This window comes from Delphinus delphis, chromosome 11 (genome assembly GCF_949987515.2).
Source record: "Delphinus delphis chromosome 11, mDelDel1.2, whole genome shotgun sequence".
Lineage (NCBI taxonomy): Eukaryota > Metazoa > Chordata > Mammalia > Artiodactyla > Delphinidae > Delphinus > Delphinus delphis.
The window spans coordinates 5,892,046-5,913,789 of NC_082693.1; positions in this window are offsets into that span (position 1 = coordinate 5,892,046).

Sequence of the window (21,744 nt, forward strand, 5' to 3'; positions counted from 1 at the left end):
TTTTATAATCATCTTGCTTTTAAAGTCTCTTGGTGTAATTGCCATGTACTGTTTTTTTTAATCCAGTTTGTTCTCTTTAATTGAGGTAGTTAGATTACTTTATTTCAATATATTCATTCATAAATATATAAATAGACATATTTGGGTCTAATACCCTACTACCTTACTATTAGTTCTCTCTCACCTGGGCCATGTTCCTTTTTTTTCTCTTTTCTGGCCTTTTTTGGAATTAATGTTTTTCCCAAACACCACATTAGCCTCTTCATTTGCTATATTCATTTTGTGGTTATCAGAGAAACTACAACAGGTCACTCTGACTTATTAAAGTTTAATGTACATAAGTACTAATATGGCTTTCCAAAGAACACAAGAACCTTGGAACTTATACCTAGTTACAATGTCCTGCCTTTTGCGTTGTTTCTGCCATGACTTTAATTCTACAAGATATTTTGTGGTTCCGTAGTGTTAGTATTCATTCACATTTGCCACACATTTAACTTTTCCTACATTTCCTCACTTTCATATGCAGTCTTCTCCCTCATTCAGGAATAAGTCTCTTTAATATTTCCTTTAGTGCAGATCTTCCAGTAATGAATTATCTCAAATTTTCATTATCTGAAAATAACTTCACATATTTTTCAAGGATGCTTTTACTAGCTAAGGAATTCAAGATTGACTGTTCTTTCCTTCTGTACTTTGATATTCTCTTGTCTTCTGAGTCCCACAGTTTCTGTTAAAAAGTCATTGATAAGTCTCATTGCAATCGAAGGTAATGTGTCTTTTCTCCCTCTAGTACTTTTACTTTTTTCTGTTTGTCTTCGACTTCCACAGATTTGTTGCAGTGTGCCAAGTGTGGTTTCCTTTCTATTTATCTTGTTCAGGTACGCTGAACTTCTTGAATATGTGGGTTGGTGTCTTCCAACAATTTTCAAAAATTCTGGACCCTTAAATCTTCAGACATTGCTACTGCACCATTTTCTATTTCCTCTCTTTATGGGACACTAATCATATGTGTATTAGATCTTTTCTCTGTGTATCATATGTTCTTACATCCTCCACAACATTGTTTCAAGGTAGTCTTATGCCTGAATTTGTCCAGTGACTTATAGCTATGGAGGCAGTTGATTCTAATTCTGGAAATTCTGTGTGTCAGAACTATCACTTTCTCTTGACTTAAAATTTGCACCCCTGCAAGTTCCATTCATCCATCCTAGTTCTATCCTTTGGGGTCTTCCACAACAGACACATCTTTAAAATTTACATCATGACCTTCTAGATATTGGGGTCTTTGCAACTCCTGGTTTTTGGATGGCCCTAAGCTCCTGAGGTCCGTAATGCCAATAACAGATATTGGTGTCAGCTCTTTTACAAAGAAGGAATTAGGATGTAAATAGGAGAGCAAAGTACTTGACCCTACATTTTACTGATAGCTTTATTGCAAGAAAAAAATAAAATTAAAAATTCTACCAAAGAAACATTCCCTTAGCAAAGATAGATACTTTTGCTGTCATTCATACAAAGGAAAGAAGATTTTTTAAAAAGATTCATTCAGGTGAGAATCTTAAAAGGTTATTTATAATGTTATTGAAAAATAGAGTTGGTCTAATTAATCCTCTCTTCAGAAAGGACTGACCTTATGTCATCAAAAATAGGAAAGTGTCCATTCCACTTCTGAAGCTGTCTTTTAACCTCTATGTGATTAAAACTCTTTTCCATTTCCTACTGAAACCTTGCCTGCTGCATGTTAAGTTAATTTTCTCTTGTCTTGCCAGTAGTGCACAATGGGAACAAAACAAAGACAATGAAATATTAGAATAAGTGGAAGTAAATAATGAAATAGAGGAAAGAAGTAAAGGTAAGGAATTAGAGGGAAAAGGGGCATTTTCAGAAGGAAAGCAGGAGTTGTGTCTATTTCCTGGGGGTTGTATAGACAGAGCAGATGGAGAACAGCCTCCTAGCAGTCATGAGTTTGGGTTCCACACTCTCACTGACAAGTCTTGTTTTTTGTGTGCTCTCTGGCTGGTCCCTTCATTATCCTGAGTCTTGATAATGTTCTCTGTAAAATGAGCAATTGCACTAGGGGAATCTCAGGCACCTCGCAACTCTGAAAGAACTTAAGTCATTCATGCATTGATGCTACGTTGCAGCCAGTCTGTTTTCCAGTTTGAGATACAGAGTGTGGACCAGTGATTCATACTGTAAATCTCCTGCCAGTTATGAGTCCATTCCTATCTTAACCACGGATTCCCTGCTTACCCTGGGAAAAATCCATGGTTTGAGGTTTATTAATATTCATGTATAGAAAGAAGGCTATTTCCAACTTTGTCATATATCTCTTTTGTTAACTTTATTTTTAAACTGTCCATAAAGTCAGTGGGGGGAGATCGATACAGGTGGAAAGATAATCACAGTCATCATTTGCAAAGTTATTCTTTCTCTTTGCGCCACAGGAACTTCTTTCTAACTTTTGGACTCATCGTTGAAAACTTTTGGCAAAGGACCTTTGAAGCAGTGGGAGAAGGACCAGGGGAATTCTCTTATCCTTGTTTGGAGGCAGAGAGGCTGGACATGGTGGAGCAGTAAAATACAAATCTGATGCCTCATGATTCCTTTGTTGGCAGCAGCTCCAGACTTTAAAGCTCATTCACAGGCAGGTTTTGACTGCTGGCTTGCCTGCTGTGTCTGAGCTCTGAGTGGCATTCAAGCCTGGGTCTAAACTAAAGGAGGAGATGTTTGCATGAGTGTACTTGTGACTGGATGGGATTCAAAGGAAACATATGTAACAATACATCAGTTGTCCATAATGTTCTAATCCAGCATTCTATGGGTTTGGAGTGGGAATTTACAGACTTAGTACTTATTAGGGACTCAAGGCTCAACTTTTTTCCTGTATGTCTTGATGCTGTCAGCACTAGTAGTTTGGATTAGAGGCCTTTTAATCTTTGGAGCAAAGCCAGTGCCCTGCCCCCTTGGAAGAATTTCATAGTAACCCGGCACTGCGTGGGTTTGTCCTGCTTACTTGGGGGATTTCTCTTACCCAAGGCTGGCATGTTGTTATCTAGGCTGTGTCCTGGCAAAGAGACCTGCTGAGGAGCTGGGAGGGTGCTGAAATCAGTCTTTCTTCCAGGTACCAAGTCACTGTTCTGGAATGAGTTCTCTCCATCTACAAAGGCTCACGAAGGGCCGGGCCATGGATGGACTTGACCCTACTGTACCCTATCATCCGTCTCCTTCCTTCTCTCGCTGCCCTAGGATGACCTTGAGCCCAGGAGAATTAACCCTACAGATATTGCAACCCTGATACTGCGGGTCTAGGCCCTGGACCAGAGGCAGGACACCTCACTCACATCTGAGCTCCTCTGGATGACCCTATAGGGAAGTTGCTCATCTTCTTCTAAGCCTGTTTCCTCATCTGTAAAAACACCACCCTCTCAAGGTCGGATGGTGTAGAGGTGACGAGCGGTTAGGGTTCAAACTTCTGTTTTGCAACTCTTTCACTACCCAGGTATACTTGGGCAGGTTATTCTTTACACCTGAATATTTTAAATCAATAAAATGGAGATAATAATCGTACCTACTTATATATTATTTAATCCTTAGAAAAACCCTACAGGTTGGCACGATTATTATCTCCACTTAACAGATCTTTTACAAATGAGGAGTAGGAAGGGATAAGTAACTTGCCTAAGATCACACGGGAGCTCAGACATGAACCAGGTTTTCTGTCTCCTTGTCCAGTTCCAGGACATGTGATATACATATATCTATAACATATGAATATACGCTGGTACAGGTACACGCACGTATATGTACATATATATACACACACACACATACACACACACAGTGCTTAAAAAAGTACCTGGGGGCTTCCCTGGTGGCGCAGTGGTTGAGAGTCCGCCTGCCGATGCAGGGGACGCGGGTTCGTGCCCCGGTCCGGGAGGATCCCACATGCCGCGGAGCGGCTGGGCCCGTGAGCCATGGCCACTGAGCCTACGCGTCCAGAGCCTGTGCTCCGCAACGGGAGAGGCCACAGCAGCGAGAGGCCCGCGTACTGCAAAAAAAAAAAAGTACCTGGTATATAATGCTAATATTATTAACAGTACCTGGTACCCATTAAGCACTCAATAACCTATTGTTAATAATAATAATAAGATGATGATGATGATGTTGATGACAATCTGTAAAGAAGGTTCCCACCTGCTACATTTCTCCCTGCGCTGGGAGTTTATTGGCTCTATGGGACCCCAGCTTGGGTATTCTTTGTGGCTGGAGCGTTCCTTGCATTCTGAATGGGGGCCTGAGGACAGCCTGCTCTCAGGGTGGGAACAGGGGCAGACCTTACGGTGAATGGACTGGCAAATATAGCAAAACATCAGATGCGTGCCTGCAGGGGTGTGTCTGTATATATTTGTGTGTGTTGACGAAAGAAGTGGTTTGTAAGCTTATTTTAACTTGAACTCGGCTTTCCTTGGCCCCCAAGAACGGCTAACATCCCTTCTGAGTGTTTCGTGGGAAGTCTGGGCACAAGGTCTTTAAAGGAAGGGGCTCAGTGATTAGTTCCCTGTCCTTGGTTTTGTAGACTGCTGGAGAGAAGAATGTTTTCAAGGAGACGTGGACAGCAGCATGAACCTTCCTTGCCCCCCACCCCATCCTGCACAGTTTGAGCCTGTCCTTTCGGTGGTGAATGAGGACTGGCCTTGGGGGTGGGAAAGTGGATGAGGTGACCTTTGCTGGGTCACCCAGCCTGGAATTCTGAGGAGAGACGTACAGGAAGAGAGTACTCGTAGGACATTTTATTGTATGTCGCTGTCATACTCATGGCTGGTCCGGACGGGGCTCCTACTTAGGCGTAAGGAGACCTGGGTCCCTGCCCTGCTTAGGCGTAAGGAGACCTGGGTCCCTGCCCTGCTTAGCCTGAAATCCTTGGGAAAGCTGTACCTTGGTATTGCTATAGATTTGCCTCCTAGACTTTCCCCGCCCCTGACTACCCAGTAAGCATAGTAAACGAAGGGTGTGGCCAGAAGACTTGTCTAATTCCTAATCCCATTCCAGTCCCCAGCCAGAGGTATATCTCCAAATGACTTCAACACCCAGTGGAAGGGATCGTGTGATGGAAAGGGCTCTGGTTTTCTAGCCGTCTTTCTAGACAAGAACCTGCATTTTGTGCCCTTTGGTCAGCAAGCCACGGAAAGTGCAAAAAGCAAGCTTCACTCTACGCTGTAGCAATGGGCAGGAACACTGCAGCCACAGGAATCAGCAACTCGCCGAGCTTTGCAGAGAGGAGTCACCTGGTTGTGGCTTGGAACCAGCCGGAGTCTCACTGTCACTCGAATTACTGAAGGTGGAGGAGAGCAGATAATACAAAACTTCCACTGTACCCCAGTCAGTGTGTTTTTTTAATTTTCTTATTTCTATTCCCCATTATACAAGAAAGTGAGGCCAAGTCCCTCGCATACACGGTAAAACCAAGGAGCTGAAAAGTTCAGTGAATTCCCTGAGCTCACAAAGTCAGTGACAGTGTTGCTCTCTCTCTGTTGTCCCTGGATTGGATGTCTTTCAGGATGAACCAACATTCTTTCAGCAGAAATGGAAACCTAAGCTCCTCCTACAACCTTCCATGTCCTCCTAAGCGTTCAAGGGATCTTTAGCATCCAGAGCCTTCCCCAGATGCAGCAGCAGTGAAAAGACCACCAGGCTGGAGGTTTGGAAATCGGACGTGGACGCTGTCCATTCAACCCATGGACCCCAGCCTTCCCCTGAGGCTCACAGCCCTGCTCCAAGGGGCTCAGAGTCTATACTGTCACATATGCGTCTCCATCTCTTGAAACATCCACATTGACCCTGGTTTTCACTTCCAGCATTTGGTGATGTCTAAATACCCCTTGGAGGGCTCAAGAAACAGCGGGCTGGTGAGTGGACATAGCTCAGCAGATGCATAATTACTCTCAGAATCTGTAACTCTGTACCTGGACCAGAAGATGCTGGCTCACATAATGAGGGGATAGTCTAGCGAGTATTTTATTGTCTGAAGATGGAATTAATGACAGTGCCACAGCTATGTCAAACCCAGCTAATAAAACCTTATGAGTTCTTACCCAGGAAATATTTTGTTTATGTCACATGGGTCTAACCGAAGGGTTTCTTTTCTCTTTCTTCGCTTCCCTGCCCCCGCCCCCTTCCCTGCCCCCTTTGTCTCCTGAGGTCTATGCCCTCTGGAAGTGCATTAGTTACCTAGGAAACCTTCGAGTCAATTTTTTTTATGCATGGAGTTTGGTGCAACATAAAGCTAATTTATAGGATGGTGAGGGATTCATGTCATGACTGGTGAAATAGGAGACTTTATTATGATTTCTATATCCACCTGTGTAGTAGGAATCCATACCTTCCCTCTATTATTCTGGGTAATTTTTTGAAGCATAATTATGAATCTGCAGGCTATTTCACAAAATGAGTTGATCAATTATTGTTCAGTGTAACTCATTATATTGTTCAGCGTGAGCTCTAGAACATAATTAGCAAGAACAACAAACCGAGAACACACTAGGCAAGCTGTTGAGAGTTAAAGGACACTGTGGAATTTCCTTTAAAATGAGGTGATTCTGTTTTAGAGGCAAAGAATGAAAAGATGAGATTTTTAAATTCTTCAGCTATGTCTTCCCTGCTCATTGAGGTCCATATTAAGAAGCTATTAAAATTCTAAATACGTCCGCTACTTCGTTCTGCTGATTTCTTTCTGTCTTCGTACAAAGGGGAGAATATATACCCATGGAGTTACGTTAATGAAATGTTTAAAGACAGCTTACGAAAAACAGGACAGTCTTTCTAAAGGCTGATCCGCCACCAGTGGGGTGGCAGGATTTCAGTGCAAGCACCATTAGATTGGGAGCTGGGGCTTACATGGTACCAGGCACTGTGCTGAGTGTTTTAAATAAATAAGTTCATTTGATCCTCATAACACTCCAGTGAGGCTGGCACTGAGACGCTCAGCACCTGCCCAAAGACACACAGCTGTGAAGTGAAGAAGGACGCATGAGACCTGGGTTTGGATGCGTCCAAAATCCCCTCTTCCGATGAGTCGTAGCTCCTGATCTGTCACCAGGCTTTTTTTATTTCCCTGGGGAAAGTCATTGTCAGGTTGGAGCCTCAGTTTCCTCAACTATTCAATGCGGGGTGAGGACACACAGAGGCTCAGCGAACATGACCTCTGGGATCCCTGCTCCGCCAGACTGATAACAGCAGAGCCGCACTCTCTCGAGATAGAAATTTGAGGGAAGACCTGGGCACACGGCTCCTGTGGACAGCTGCACCTACTTCACAAAAGAGTAACGCCTCACACAGGACTCTTCAGGGCCTTTGGGCAGGGTTGCTAATGGGCGTGATGTTCATATGGGTGTGATGTTAACAACGCTGTGGTTAGGACCTGTGCCGTAATGGTTGGGCAGCGGGGAATCTTTTTTTTTTTTTTGCAGTAAGTGGGCCTCTCACTGTTGCGGCCTCTCCCGTTGCAGAGCACAGGCTCCGGACGCACAGGCTCAACGGCCATGGCTCACGGGCCCAGCCGCTCCGCGGCATGTGGGATCTTCCCGGACCGGGGCACGAACCCGTGTCCCCTGCATCGGCAGGCGGACTCCCAACCACTGCGCCACCAGGGAAGCCCACGGGGAATCTTTTGAGTGCCAGGAGCCAAGGGAGTGCACGGTTGACCCTTAAATTCCCAGTCCCTGTGCAAGCACCTTTTGCATTCACTTAATTGTTTCACAAACAGAGACTTTCAGGCTCCCTTGGCAAAACAGTCTGAGTGAGTCCGGGTGGGGAGGGACAGGGTAGGGCCCAAGAAAGGAGTCACAGGCATCCTGCCAAATTCTCCGCAGTGCCCTCCAGCCGCAGACCATACAACCTGCAAATAGTTGAGGATCAGATGAGGTGTGGAGGAGGGATCACCAAGGCAGGACGCAAAACAAACAAACAAAACAAAATAAAACAAAAAACAATGAGAGGAGACAAATGTTCAAGGCTAGCTAGCTGATCATGGGGAAAATCACCCTGCTTGTCTTTGCCACGAAGGGTCACAGAGGAAAGGGTCCTTGGAGGCCACTCAGCCCAATTCTCTTATTTCCTGGGTCAACATGTCACAGTGAATTAACCACAGGCAGCTAGAGCACAAGACCACACGCTGGGCATCCCACCCCCCCCAACACACAGTCTGCTTGACTCAAACATCAAGGCCATAAGTGCTGCTTTTTACAGGGGAAAGGCACACTTCAGGCCAACGTTTTCATTCTGTTTCTATTCAGTGTTTCAACCACAGAGTGGTGCTGTTGCAAAAGAGAAGAGTGGGCAGGAGGCTGGCTCTAGAAATTTGCTTTAGGAGAGAGTTTTAAAACGACCTCCAAACACCAGATCCAGTCCCCACTCTCACAAACCGCTTTCAGGAGGAGGGCCTGACACCCAGATGCAGCCAGGAGAAAAAGAAAGTTCAGCAACCTAAAAATACAGTCAACAGATGGACAGCCAAGGCCCGGGCTGCGACCACAGGCTCAACTTGGAGAAAGGGATCCAAAAAGACCTAGTTCTGGATGGACTGCCCTGGACCCAGCACCGCCTTTGGGGCACGAACTCCCCAGCTTACTTCCTAGCTCTGTTTTTTGCTTTAGCCGTCTGCAACACTCAGATCTGTCTCTATTTCGAAAAATGGATTTGCTTAGAAGTCACAATGCTCCGCAGTTCTAACACGATTCCATATTATATGCAATAATCTTTTACTCTATCTTTTAAAAAAATACACCTTTCTACTCCTTTTTCTGGCCACCCTATTTCTCCATCACCTGGTCACTCTCTTGGAAGCCAGAGGGAGGACCTGGATATCAGTCTTTAGAGCGGGGGAAGAGGACACTTAGCTCTGAACTAGAAAGGATAGCAGTAAGGAAAAGGCAGTTTGCCTGCTCCAGGAAGATTGTTTGAAAAGGGCCTTCCACAAAGGAAGTGGCTCTCCATTTGGGAAAAAGTGAGCAAAGGGCATCTTTCGGCCTCTGCCAGTTCTCTCCTCTTCCTCTCTCCTCCCTCAGCCCCTTCCTCCCTTCCCTCCCCCTCCCTCCCAAGGCACCACGCATATTTGGCAAGATTAAGGTGTCACCTCTCATATTACAAGGCGTGTTGATTGCACGCAAAGACAGACCCACCAGCTCAGGACAAAACCCCCTCGAGTTGGGAAAGGCACAAACTTTTCCTGGGGTCGCCTAGGTCCTGGCAAAACGAGACAGACAGTCAGCGCCTGGCATCTGCAGAACAAATCGGTCTTAAACTCCACGCTGCCTCGTCTTTTTTTTTTTTTTCCTTCTGACTTTTTTCACATTTAAGCTTGCCCCTCTCCCTTCCCCGCCTCCCTCCATCCTGCTGGTGACCGAAAAGCCGCAGACAGATCAGCCGGGACAGGTTTTTAACCCATTCCTCGCTGCAGCGGGAGCCAACCCCCTCTTTCCTTGCAGTCTTTGGGTTACCGGAGGACCTGGAGCTCCAGAGAAGAGCCCCTAGAACGTGGCCAGTGGGCCTGAATCCCGCCTTTGACTGCGCGGCAGCGGGGGTGGGGTGGGGGGATTGGGGCGCAAGTGCGGGCAGTGGGGGAGGGCAGGGGGGCGGGCCAGAGCAGAGCGAGAAAACCGGGACCCAGCAGAGCACGCCCAATCCAGACCTTCATGGTGCCGTGCTCCGGGTGGAGGGGACATCTCCGCAGCCTAATCTGGCCCGGAGGAGGACCTGAACCTTTTGGCGCGAGGGCAGCACGGAAGGAGGACCCTACTCTCCCCAGGGACCACGGGAGGTGCCGCCCCTGGGCCTCAGTAGGCGCTTCTGGCCGTTTTCCATGTGGCAATCTCCAGCAGCCAGGATAATGATGAGGCAGGTACAATCTACCTAGTACGCAGCCCCCAGCCTCCCCATCCCTTCCCACCTCCCCTCGGACCGGCAGCCTCCTCTCTGCGTCGGGTTCGGCCTGATCTGGTAGGTGCGGTGCCCTTATTTCTTGGTGTTTGCCTAAATTCTCAAACAAGTCAAAGGAATTTGGATGTTTTTGTACTTGGACGCCACCAACTGAACTGCTTATTAGACGCCCGGAACGGCAGGGCCGCGGGGAGAAGCGATACCTACTCACTCCCCTCTCCCAAGCGCGCGCGCGTCCAAAGGTCCTGGAAAGAGATGGGGTTAGGGGTGACTGAGGTGGCAGCGAGGAAGAAGTGGGGGGGAGAGGGGGATCGGCGATGAGATCCCCCCACGCCACGACCCGGGGAGGAGGAGGACAGGAGGGCAAAACTCCGTTCCGAGGCTCTGGATTTCTCATTGACCCCTCAGTGACATTCCCCCCCCCGCCCCCACTTCTCTTGACGGCAAATGGGCGAAAGCAAAATGCATTAACTAGGGTAAATTTAGAGAGACCGAGCTCACCACAAGCGGGGTCTAATGGCCGGCTAAAGTTATCTCGAAATAAGAGATTTTGCCCCCTGCACTCCCCCGTCCTTTCCTCGAATAATCTAAGGGTGGGGAAGTGGGCGTCACTCCTTTCGGAGCGCTTAGAAAGGTTGGTCTGTCGCTTGCCTTTCTGCTTCCCGCGCTGTCCCCGCGTGCAGACTGGTGGGTGCTGGGCGGGAGCTCGGCTGCAGGGCCCGACCCTCATTTGGAAGGAAGGGGCTTAGGAGAAGTTGAAGGCTGCGTGGGGTGGGAGGCTCCGATTCATCACCCTCCTCTCCCTTCCAGCTCACACACAAGCGCGCACACACACCCGCCCTCCCCCCCCCCCGACCCGTGCCCCCCCCCCCATACCTCTCTGGCTTGATCCGCCTGGACCGCCAGCAGCGCCTTGGGTGCTGGTCCCGGAGCGGCGGGCAGCCTGGGAACGGTGTCCCGGGGCGTGCTCGGGTGGTGGGGAGAGGGAAGGACGGACGGGTGCTCTTGGGAGCGGCGGGTGGGGAGAGATCTGGAGGTGAAAGGGTCGAAGGTTCGGAGGAGTTTGCACATTCGACCCAAGCCTCCCGAGGCAAGGGGCAAGAAAGGCCCTTCTTCTTTGTAAAGAAAAACCTTAAATGAAAAGCAAAAAGAAGATCAAAAAGAGATTTTTCAAGGAGAAGAACAAATAAGACAGACTAAAGGCATGAATGTGTAAAGCGCAGTGAAAAGTTAAACATTTCGTTTTTTCTTGGAGATGGAAAAATCGGAGATGGAGGGGCAAACTGAAGCATACTACCAACTTGGAGGTTGGGGATATTTTTATTTAAGGAAGGACAGGGGAAATGACCCGGTGCCCCCAGTGGCCCCCGGCCCCAGCCGGAGGGGCGCTGGGGCGCAGGCTTGTGCGGCCGGCCGGGCGCGGGGGCGGGCGGCGCGGCGCCGAAGGGGTTAAGGCGCTGAGCGCGGAGCCATCTGGCCGGGTTGGCTGGTTATAACCGCGCAGATTCTGTTCACGGGACTCAGAGTTGAACGCTCCTCTCCCCACCGTAGCAGCTCCGCGCGAGGCCCCCGAGAGAGCCCGGCGCAACTACTTTCTTCCCTCTCCTTTCTCCTTCTCTTTTTGTCCCCTGCTGGGGGCTGGCGGCGGCGGCGGGGTGGGAGAGACTTTGAATGACCGAGCTCGCGTCCACCTTTCTCTTCATGTCGACGTCCCTGGAAACAGTCACACGGATGCCATGGTCACTTCTGCCACGGTAAGCGGAGGCGGGCACGCTGGGCGGGCAGGTTCGGGGCCGGGGACCTGCGCGCAGCCCGGTGCGCACCCCGCCCTCACCCCATCGCGCCGCGCTCCCGCACTCTTCCCCCGCTCGTGCCTTCCCGAAGTTTGCGCCCGGATCTGCCCAGGCCGAGGTGCGATCACAGCCACCCGCCCGCCCCCGCGAACGGACACTCCTCCCCACCTCCTCCCTCCCGTGCCTCGGCTGCTGGAGAAACCGCCCAATATCTGGGAAAGTGATCAGGTTTAAGGGACCGGGATTGGAAAGGGCGGGGCGGGGGGGCGCGGAGGCGAGGGGAAAGGAGGACGACGGAAGGGCAGGAAAGGGCTTCGGAAAACCGCCGGCCCCTCACCAACGCAGCCGTCTACTCCCGCAGAGAAGGCTCCTCGCGCATCCCGTAACAAAAGGGGGTGGCTGTCGTATCCGGGGCGGCGGGGAAGCGAGGGTGCCGCCGCCGCTCCCCGCACGCGCCCCCCGCGCCCCGCTCGCCACCTCGCCAAGCTCTCCGCTCTCCTCCCCCTCCCGGGCCGGGCGGGAGCTGCGGGGGGAGGGGACGCAGAGCTCCGGCCCCCGCGGAGAGTCGCTTCCCAGTTTCGGGAGTTGAGACTCCGTGCGTGGAGTGGCTACCTGCTGGAGTCCCCCTGCCTCCGCTCAAAGCTTTCTCGGAAGCAGCCCCGCACCCCGGGCTCATCCTGGCCGGCGGCCACCCCACCCTGGGTCTCTGCGCAGATGCTGGAGCCGTGCGCGCGGCCCGCGCGTCTGGGTCGCCGCCGGGAGCGGCGGACACGGGGACCGAGCGGTCCCTGGGGAGCTCCTCGCGGTTCCTCCGGGCCAGCTCTAGGAATCGGAGGTACCGGGAGGCTGGGAGGCCCGGGGCCCGGCGTAGCTAGGTCGGACTTCAGAGGACCCTCAAGGACCCAATTTCTCCGTGGCCCCTGAGCTAGAGCTCGGGGTAGTTGACTCACACTGCCAAGGGAATTTGGAACGCCTGGGAGTTGAAGGTTCGGGAAAGGCGGGCCTGGGGTGGGGGAGGGGACTCTGCTTGTGGCTTTCGGGCGCGAGTGGGTGCGCGGCGAGGAGACGCTGCTTCTTTGGGGGACTTTGGCTGCTGCGTTCCTCAAAGGTACAGCACTGAGACCCCCGAGCCGCACCGGGTGAGGGCTGCTGACTAGTGAGGATCCGTCTCGTTGGATCCGTGGCCGGGGGCTTCCAGGTGGAGGAAACACCGAACTAGACAGCCCGGTCTCGACCTCTGGCGGCGGGCGGCACGTTCAGAGTCTCAGTGCAGGCAGCTGCCTGGACGCAGCCCTAGCGCTGAGCTCGGAGTTGGAGAGCTGGCGACTACACGTCTTGGACTTGTTTATGTGCGCCGAGGAGCAGGGGGCGGGAGCTGGCGGGGGGGAGGGCGGGCTAAAAGGGGGTGGGTGTCACCCCGAGACCCTAGTCGCTTAAGGGCTGTGCTGGGCAAGTGCTCTTTAATGAGGAGATGTCCTCTCCCGCTCTGCAGAACGGAGAGCCAGGGACACATCTAAACCCTCTGCCCCAATGTCAGGATGGAGAAAGTTGGAACGGGAAGGAACTTTGCAATCGGTTCTGTTTTCCCGGCACTGAGAAGTTCTCCCGTGTCCTCAGCCTGCCCCCCTCCCGCCCCCGACACAAAGAAGGTGGAAGGGTGGGATTCAGGGGATCAAATCCAACCGCCTCTGCCTTGGGCTCAAATGCTCAGACCTGGGTTTGGCGTTGGGAGAGGAGGAGATGAAAAGAAACCAAGCTCTGAAGGGTGTTGGGGGAGAGTAGGAAGTCTGCGGGGTTGCAGGAAGGAGCGTGTAGGGCTCTGTGCTGGTGTGGACTGTTTTGTAGCTGGAAGTGGAGGCTGTGGCTCTGTGTGAACGGGTCTGCCGGCCTGAGGAGGGCGATCAGGACCCCTGGGCGCTCTGTTTGGTCAGGGAAAGAGGTTTTTTGGAAAGTGTCTGCATGAGGGTGTGCAAGGGGGACGGCCAGAGTGCGGGAGCGCCCCCTGCTCTGTGGGCAGGTGGAGGTGTGTGTTTCTGAGGCTCTCTAGCACGGGCAGCAGGTGAGAGCATGTGGGAACAGAGGTGTAGCTGATGAGAAATCTGTGCCTGCGAAGGGTGTCGGAGCGGGAGAGGTACGGTGTGTTGCAGCAGATGGCTTGTGCGCGCCTGCACAGACACACGGAGTGGGTGTGGCATGGGAGGGTGCCCGTGTGGGGGGCGTGTGTGGAAGGTTAGCCTAGGCGCCTGCGGATTACCGAAGGATGGGGAGGGAAGATTATCTGCAAAGAGCAGAGTGTGAACTTTATGAGTGAGTGCTAGGAAATTTGGCCAGGAGGGCATTGGGGTACGTGGGGAACAGAAAAGTGTGGGCTCAGACGCATTACAGAGAGATGGGGCATCTGCAGAGAAGGATACTCCCCCCCTCCCCCCGCCCCACCCCGGCCCCTCACCAGAGGGGAGGGAATTGCAGAAGGCTTAGGATGAGGGATGTACATTTAAGGGGAAAAGTCCTCTGTGTGTTGGTACCGGCTGGGGATGTGTGCGAGTGAGATCTGAGAGAGTGGAGAAATGTGTTTTGCATGCCAAGTGGCAGGGATGCGCATAGTATTATATTGTATAATGGGTTTCTTATTTAAGAAATAAGAACTGGAATGCCCACTGGACGCTCAGCCCATTGCTGGGTACTGGGGCGTGGCATGGTGCCCTGGAACAATTTCTTCCCAGGGCTCAGCGGACTGCCGCAGTTTTGCCAGGAGAAACGAGGAGAGCTCGGTGCTAGTCGAGGTTTTTTCAAGAACTATAATTCAGTTTCTAGAGATGTTTATGGATCTCGGAGGCCAAAGGGAAGCTGATTTGAAATGTACCTGTGGTTTTGTAAAAAGGGCGCAGAAAGATAGGGGTGATGGGTAGTTTTGTGTGTTGGGAAGGGAGCTGAGGGCTGTTCCTGTTTCTTCTAGGGGGTGTGGGCTGGGAATGGGGGGTGCAGCAAGCCAGGTCAGAATGCAGGTGCGCATACACTAGAGGCTCGAGTTTCTGAGAGCATGGCAGGGACACGGCTTCATACATGGAGCTGGAGAAGGGGCGAGGCAGTGATCAGGAAGATGCAGGTTGGGAGTGTTTGTTAATCTTTGATGACTTCTGGGCTGTGAGTTTAAAGCTAACGTGTGTGTGTGCGCGTGCGTGTATGCGTGTATGCATGCAGACACGCCGTGGGTCTGGAGTGAAGTGACTGGGGGGAGGCTAGCTTGGAGGACTGGAAGGGCGTGTATGCTGTCTCTAGCTTGGAGGACAGGAAGTGGAATGTATGTTTTTGCAGGAATTCTTTGTGGCCGAGGAAGGATGAAAATCATCTTGGATGCTAAGATGTGTATCAAAGTTTAAAAGGTACAGATAAAAGAAGGGTTGCAGGTTTATTAGGAAGCATTTGGGGAGGGAGGGGCATGTGATGTTGGTTGGGTTCATACCAGCAAGAGCTGGGGAGGTAACTGGGACAGAGCAGGGGGAGGGGTATGCGTTGGCCACACACACCTGCTGACCAGGAACCTCCTTTATTAGGTCTGTTCGTGTGAGGGCATATGTCTGGGGGGAAGAAACCTCATCTGTTTGACCCATGACACTTTTGATTTCCTGAAATGATGTCTGTGCCATTTTGAGGTTCTGCCTTATTTGTAGGGGAAATTCATCTGTGTAAGAGTGTTGATGGAGGGTCTGACCCTTGGTCAGAGGATCTTGCGGCAGTATCTCAGAGGATGGCGTGGCGGAGATGGAAGGTTTCCCATTGGGAATGGCTCGGTTCTAGTCCAGTTCTGCCACTTTGGAGCAGGGTGACCTCAGGAAAATTTTTTAATCTCTCTGATCCTCCATTGTTTCTCTGTGTAAAATGGCGTTGTCTGCCATGACTCAATGAGAAGGAAAATTCACTCTGCTTCCCTCCCCTTCAAAGCTTGGTGTGTTTAGGGGTACAAAGCTTTACTCGAAGGTGACGCCAAGTTGAACACAGGCGCTAGCATGGATGTGAACCGTTGTAGAAATGGGTCCTGGACCTCCTTCTCTTTACAGGGCAAGTTGGGAAAACAGTCTGGATGCCCGCTGAGTGTCTACTGCTCACCCGTGGTGCAAACAGAACTTTCTAGAACTGCCTTAGTTTACTCACCCATAAAATGGAGGCAGCCAAGCCTGGATTACTGTTGATGGCAACCTGTTTTCCTAACAGGTCTTTGAACCATTCAGAAGAAAGGTGGTCCACAAATCAATATTAGTAACTATCCGACGCAGACGTTTCCCTTTTCTGCAGGCCACAACGCCTAAAGAAATGTGATTTGAGGACAGAGAAAATAGTCATGTCTTCGGCGTGTTAGAATAAAAGAAGAGCAAAGTCCGGCCAGCCCGGGTTACTACGAAGGTCTGTTTTTCTCTGGGCTACGCGCCCTTGGCAGGCAAGAGCCTGCCCGTGAGAAGAGGGCATGGGCTTTGGGTCTTTGCAGACACCCGATGCAGCAAGTGGGTGCAGCCGCTTCCCCAGAGACAAAAGTGGAGACCAAACAAAAAAGAGGGACCAGGAAACCCACCCAAGCCTCCGAGTCCTCCCAGAAGTCAGCACATGCTGTGAACTGCTGGCTCAGAGTCAGGCTCCCATCCATCCTTGAGTTCAGTGGCCATAAATAGTCAGGCGCTAAGCTATTTCCATGAGGCACTAAACCAATTCTGCTGCTTTTCTTGGCGAGATTGGGCCAATTAAGTTGATTGGAAGAGGTCACTGTTGATGGCTCTCACATTCCCCAGGCGGGACAGGCCAGCAGAGTTTAATTACATAACATTTCCCATCTCCGCAGCTCCCCTCCCAGACAGATCAGATGTGCAGGCCTCCCCCTCCATCCAGGACGGCGAATGCAGCAGGCAGCCCCTGCTTCGGGCTTCTCCAGACTGTTTCCTGAGCAGTTCCAGTACTCCCACCCCAACTGTGAGGAATGTAAATCCAGTGTTGGCGGGAATGAGAGCGGGGAGTCGGGCCGACACAGAAGATCCTTCAAACCCCCCACCCTGCTTCCCAACCCCACCAGCTGCTCTTTAATGAGGCAGTTTCTGGTGGGGGGGGATGCTGAACTCATGACCCTTGCTAGGGTTTTCCATTTAGTTTTCTTTAAAATTGAGTTTGTTGGAGAAGGACCAAATCTACCGGAGACCAGCCTAAGACCCGTGTGGTGCTGTTGATAAGCTCTGTGGATGTACTTTGTGCGTGGATAGGTGTGTGCAGAGAGAGAGGAGAGCAGGGCTGTGTGTGTGCTGGGGGACACAAGAGCACAGGAGGGGCCCTGGCTGGGCAGGAGGCATTCCTAGAGCTTGTGTTGTGGGCGGCAGGTATATGGGCACCTGGTTCAGACTGGACCGCCGCCATATTGTGTCTTGAGGAAGAGCCAGCCTGTGGAAGAAATTGGGAGCAGCTTTTTTTCAGACCATTTGTGTTTGGGGATGGAGGATGTGTGAGCTTTTAGGAAGTCTGAGGCCAGTGCAGATAGAACCTCATTCTTGCCTGAGCAGATTTCTATTAAAATCAAGGCTGGGCAAAGGCAGCTTTTCAGAGGACTCATTTTAGAACCTATGAACGCACATGTAGAGGGACCAAGATCTTTAAAGTCTTCTCGTGTTGTTGACAGTTTTCCGTAAGTCAGCCTTTCCTTCTACCTAAAAATACCAAGGGGCTAAGTGTGCACGCACCTCTGGGTGGTGAGGATGCGTTGGCTGTTTCGTGTCCACATCTGCGCCATGGTCCTTCTCAAGCAGTCCTAACTGGGAACCACCAGAGGCTGTCTGTGGCTCTGGGCATCCCTGCAGGACTAACCTCTGCCTGTCCGTGTGGTTTCGCTGGAGAAGGATTTTGACGCGAGCTTTGGTGTGGTCTGTTGTGATTGCTCACTTTTCAGCAGCGTCTTCAGGAGAGACTTTGGTTGAGCCCCCGGTCTTCTATGGATCTTGTTCAGTCAGAGATTTTTTGAAAGGGTTGAGCTTCTTTCTCATTCAAGACCAGAGCTGTAGGCGTACATGGCAGCTTACTGATCTCAAAAGATCCCAGGCCCAGGTCATCTTCAACAGCCTGGGGCAGCAGAAAGCCTGCTGACTTAGAGGTGGGGCACCAAGCTTGCCCCTGAGTTCTGTCACTAATAGGTTGCTGTTGTGTGACCCTGGATGGTCTCTCCAGGCCCTGACGTACCCATCTGTAAATGAAGACCTTGAACTAGAGGATCTCAAAGTTCCATTCCAACTGCGCCATCTGAGGATTCTCCAGTAGCCCCATCCTCCTACTCGCTCAGCGCTAATATGCTTTGCTTGGAGTGCATCTTGGCACACCCTCAATGAGCTCCTGTTTTTATCTTTGGGGAATGGCTGAGTCAAAGGCAGAAAGGCATGCAAAGAATTTGCCATAGAGTTTTGTTTTTGGCCAAGAATACTCTCGAAGTTGGCTTCGCCTGCACAGTGTGTACAGAGTTCTAAGGGGTGGGGTTTGGCTTTCTGGTAGACCCGATGCTAGTCATCCAGCTTCCACATGAACGCCTATTAGTGTTTCTGACTAAGAGAAGGACCCCCCTTGAAGATGACTGATGATGATGATAGTTAATATTTGAGTACTTACTGGGCGCCAGGCATTACTGTAAATATCACATGGTGTTATCCCAGTGCCCCAAATAATCTCTTTTGCAGGTGGGGAGACTGAGGTTATGTGAGGTTAAGGGGGATGTTTACGGGTACACAGCTAGATCTCGATGTGCTGACATTCTAGCCTGAAGCCTGTGACCATCCCAAGTCCATCACCTGCCAATCAGGTTCTGTTTCTGCATTCTGTGATGTCATCCAGATGGGAGATTGCTTGATAGCCCTCTCCAAAGTCTGTCACCCCACAGGGTAACCTGCTCCACCGGAAGGTTCATTTTCACGTGCAAGACAAATGCTGAGGCTTTCTGGCCACCTGCTGGAAAGCATGTGTCAGATCTGTCTTAGCTCCCAACGCCCTCCCCCTTTACTTCCCGTCCTGTTGACAAGGGAATCTGCCCTTCCAGAATGGGGGTGTTGATTTAAGTCACAATTGCCTCCTTGTAAACTCTGTAAGATTGGAGCTGGACATCTGGTTTTGATGCACTTGCCCACGAGAGGTGGTGGGTCCCAGGGTTCTTGAGTCCTGTGGTGAGGGTTGCACAGAATCAAAGTAAAAGAGAATGGAGAATGTGAGGGCTCTTCAGAATTTGGAAAATGGCTTTCCTTGAAAGGCTAGGGAACTCCCTCCATGTATACAGGGGCCATGTATTTCTTGCTGAGAGGTTGAAGGCAGGAGTTGCTACCAAGGACTGGGGTCCCCAGGCTCTGTTTGATGCAGAGCAGAGCAGTTTTAGAGTCTTCCAGCCCTGGCACTTGCTAGCTGCATGCCCTTCTGGGCAATACCAGAAGTAGGGAAGCCAGAGGTGTTCTCATGTTGCCACCATCTCTGAAGCGTGTGACTGAAAGCTCTTGTTTTTTCTCCCTCCACTGACTTTCCCGTCACCACTACCACACATACATCTTCAAAGCAATGAATGAGAATGACTTGGTTCTGTTGCTGGAAAGTATTTGCAACGTGCTAATACATGGACAGCATTAACCTCATGCCTGTGAAATTGTGGGTGCTCAAAAGATATGTGTTTGCTTTGTTTAAAACAACATTCCACGTGTAGGGTGATGCTTTCCTTCTTTGTAAGAGGACATAGCCCTATTATTATCATTTTTTTTTTATGATAGACCGGTCTTGCCCTGCCCCCACTCTGTTTTTAGGTCTGAGCCCCTGGCATTTAAAAATATCCTCCCCCTCTGGCTCCAAACCATCCCTCAGGGAATATAGTTCAAGATCTCAGTCTGGGATTATTTCCATTCTGTGTCTAGCAGATCTACTCCTGATGGATCATGGGGGACATCCATCCCCTGCTTCCACTGGGTCCAAGAGGGAAAGTGCAGCTCTGGAAATCACCTGTTTCCCAACACGTGCGTCCTGTAATTGGGAAGGAGCCCAGCTCTCCTGACACCCAGCTTTTGCTCCCCAAACTGCTCACCTCACCACTCTTTGCAAAGGACTCAAACTAGCTGTGCGACCTTGAGCAAAGCCTTCTCCCTCCACGGGCCTCTGTTTCCTCTTCCGGAAAAAGAGGGAATGGGATTCACTGGAAAGTCAAAAGGACCCTGCCAGTTCACATATTCCATGACTCTGCTGCTCCCTAAGCCTCACCGTGGCCCATGCCTGGCATTTCTGGGTATCCCTGCTCCTCTGGAGGACTTATGTGCAGAGATGTGGAGGGGGTGGAGGAGGAAATGAGGTTACATGATGCCAGATAAGTTCTTGAACACATGGAGGAGTGCATGTTCATGAAGTACTGAAGAAGCAAGCTTGCCAGATCGGTGGCAGGTCTTGGATTGGGATTTGAAAGCACAGGGAAAGGTTTATGTGGGATAAAATTCCCTTTGGGTAGCTGAATTTGGTGAGTGAAATCAGAAGGATCCTGAACTATGAACAGAGATACCAGGCTCCACCCCAGACTGTCCCAGAGCCTCACTGTGCAATTTGGGGAGTCTCTGCTCCATGGAGAGTGAAAGGCTCCTGGCTTAGATGATCCCCCATCAGTAATTTCCTGACTCATCAGGAATTATGGGAATCGAGGGCTAGTAGAAAAGCCTAGATGGATGGATTGATAAGGGGCTTGAATGTAGAGGGCAACGTCCTCTGATTGCAAGAGGGTAGGAGTAGCAGAAATATACATCTGTTCTTGAATTTGAGATGGTCACGGAGGGCTTATTCTGTGTGTATATTGGGCTTAGAAAGCTCTCCCTTCTTCACCAGGGATATTGAAAGCATCCTTCACATCTTTGCTTCACCATTACCTTCTCCTGGAAGCCTCTCTGCATCCTCCAGGGAGCCTGGGGCTCCCTCTCGGTATCCCTGTGTTACACCACCGGGTATTCTGTCTTCTCACTAGAAGATGGGCTCTGCAGAGAAAGGGACCTGGTCTTTTCATCTCTGTGTCCTCAACACCTTGATATGTGTTGGGTGAGTGAATGCATGACAGGTGAGTTATCAGGGAGTCCAGCGGTGAGAGGCTGGGCTCAGAGAAGTGATACTCCTTCCCAAGGGTCCAGAGCCATACGTGTTCTCTGTGTCCCATTTCGGCCTGTCCCGAGGCTGATGTCATGAAGCTCACTGCCGGCCCACTAGGAAAGCCTGTTCTTGATCTCTTTAGAGACCCCCTTCTCCCCTGTGTCTTAGTCTGCCAGGTCCTTCTGCAAATGTGGCTTTTGGTCATGGGAAAATTGGGTGTCACTGCACATGAATTAGGGCCATCTATCTCTAGACATTCAGAAAACACATGTTTAAAGATTGTTCATTAAGCATCCTGTTGGTGCTGCCAAGTCTCAGGCCCTGTGCTCGATGCTGGAGAAGATGCAGAGATGAACGCTGAGCTCTGAGCTCCAGGGTCTAGGAGCTGGTGAGGGCAATGGGCCAGTTCCATCATTGTGCTCTAGGGAGGGGCCGTGTGAGCACGGAAGTTCAAGCACAGGGTTCCTGGATGGAATGTTGTGTGTTGGTGTGAATAATGCTGGGGAATCCTCTGGACCAGTAGCAGGCTGGAGGGTCCGTGAACTGCCTTCACTTTTCCTCATCCCTGAGTTCCTAAGGCCTGACCAAGCCTCTTGTGAAGGATGCTCAGAGCCCGTTGTGATGGGAGCCATTGGCTCTTCCCAGAGAGAGTTTGGGAAAGGGGCGTGATGTACAGGTGTTAGGTCTGGGCAGACGTGTAGGTGTGTGTGTGCTTTCCAGAAGTAGCCCTGCTCTTGGCTGTAGTCAGCCCAAAGGGGGGAGGTGCGTCTGCCCGAGGCTTTTAAGCGCTGCTTCTCCCCGCTGCACTGTGTGTTGTGTCTGTGACCACTCCTGACACAGGGACAGACTGCCATCTACTGTCCACTCTTGTCCTCTATGAGTCCCTCCTGCTCAGTGAGCTCCT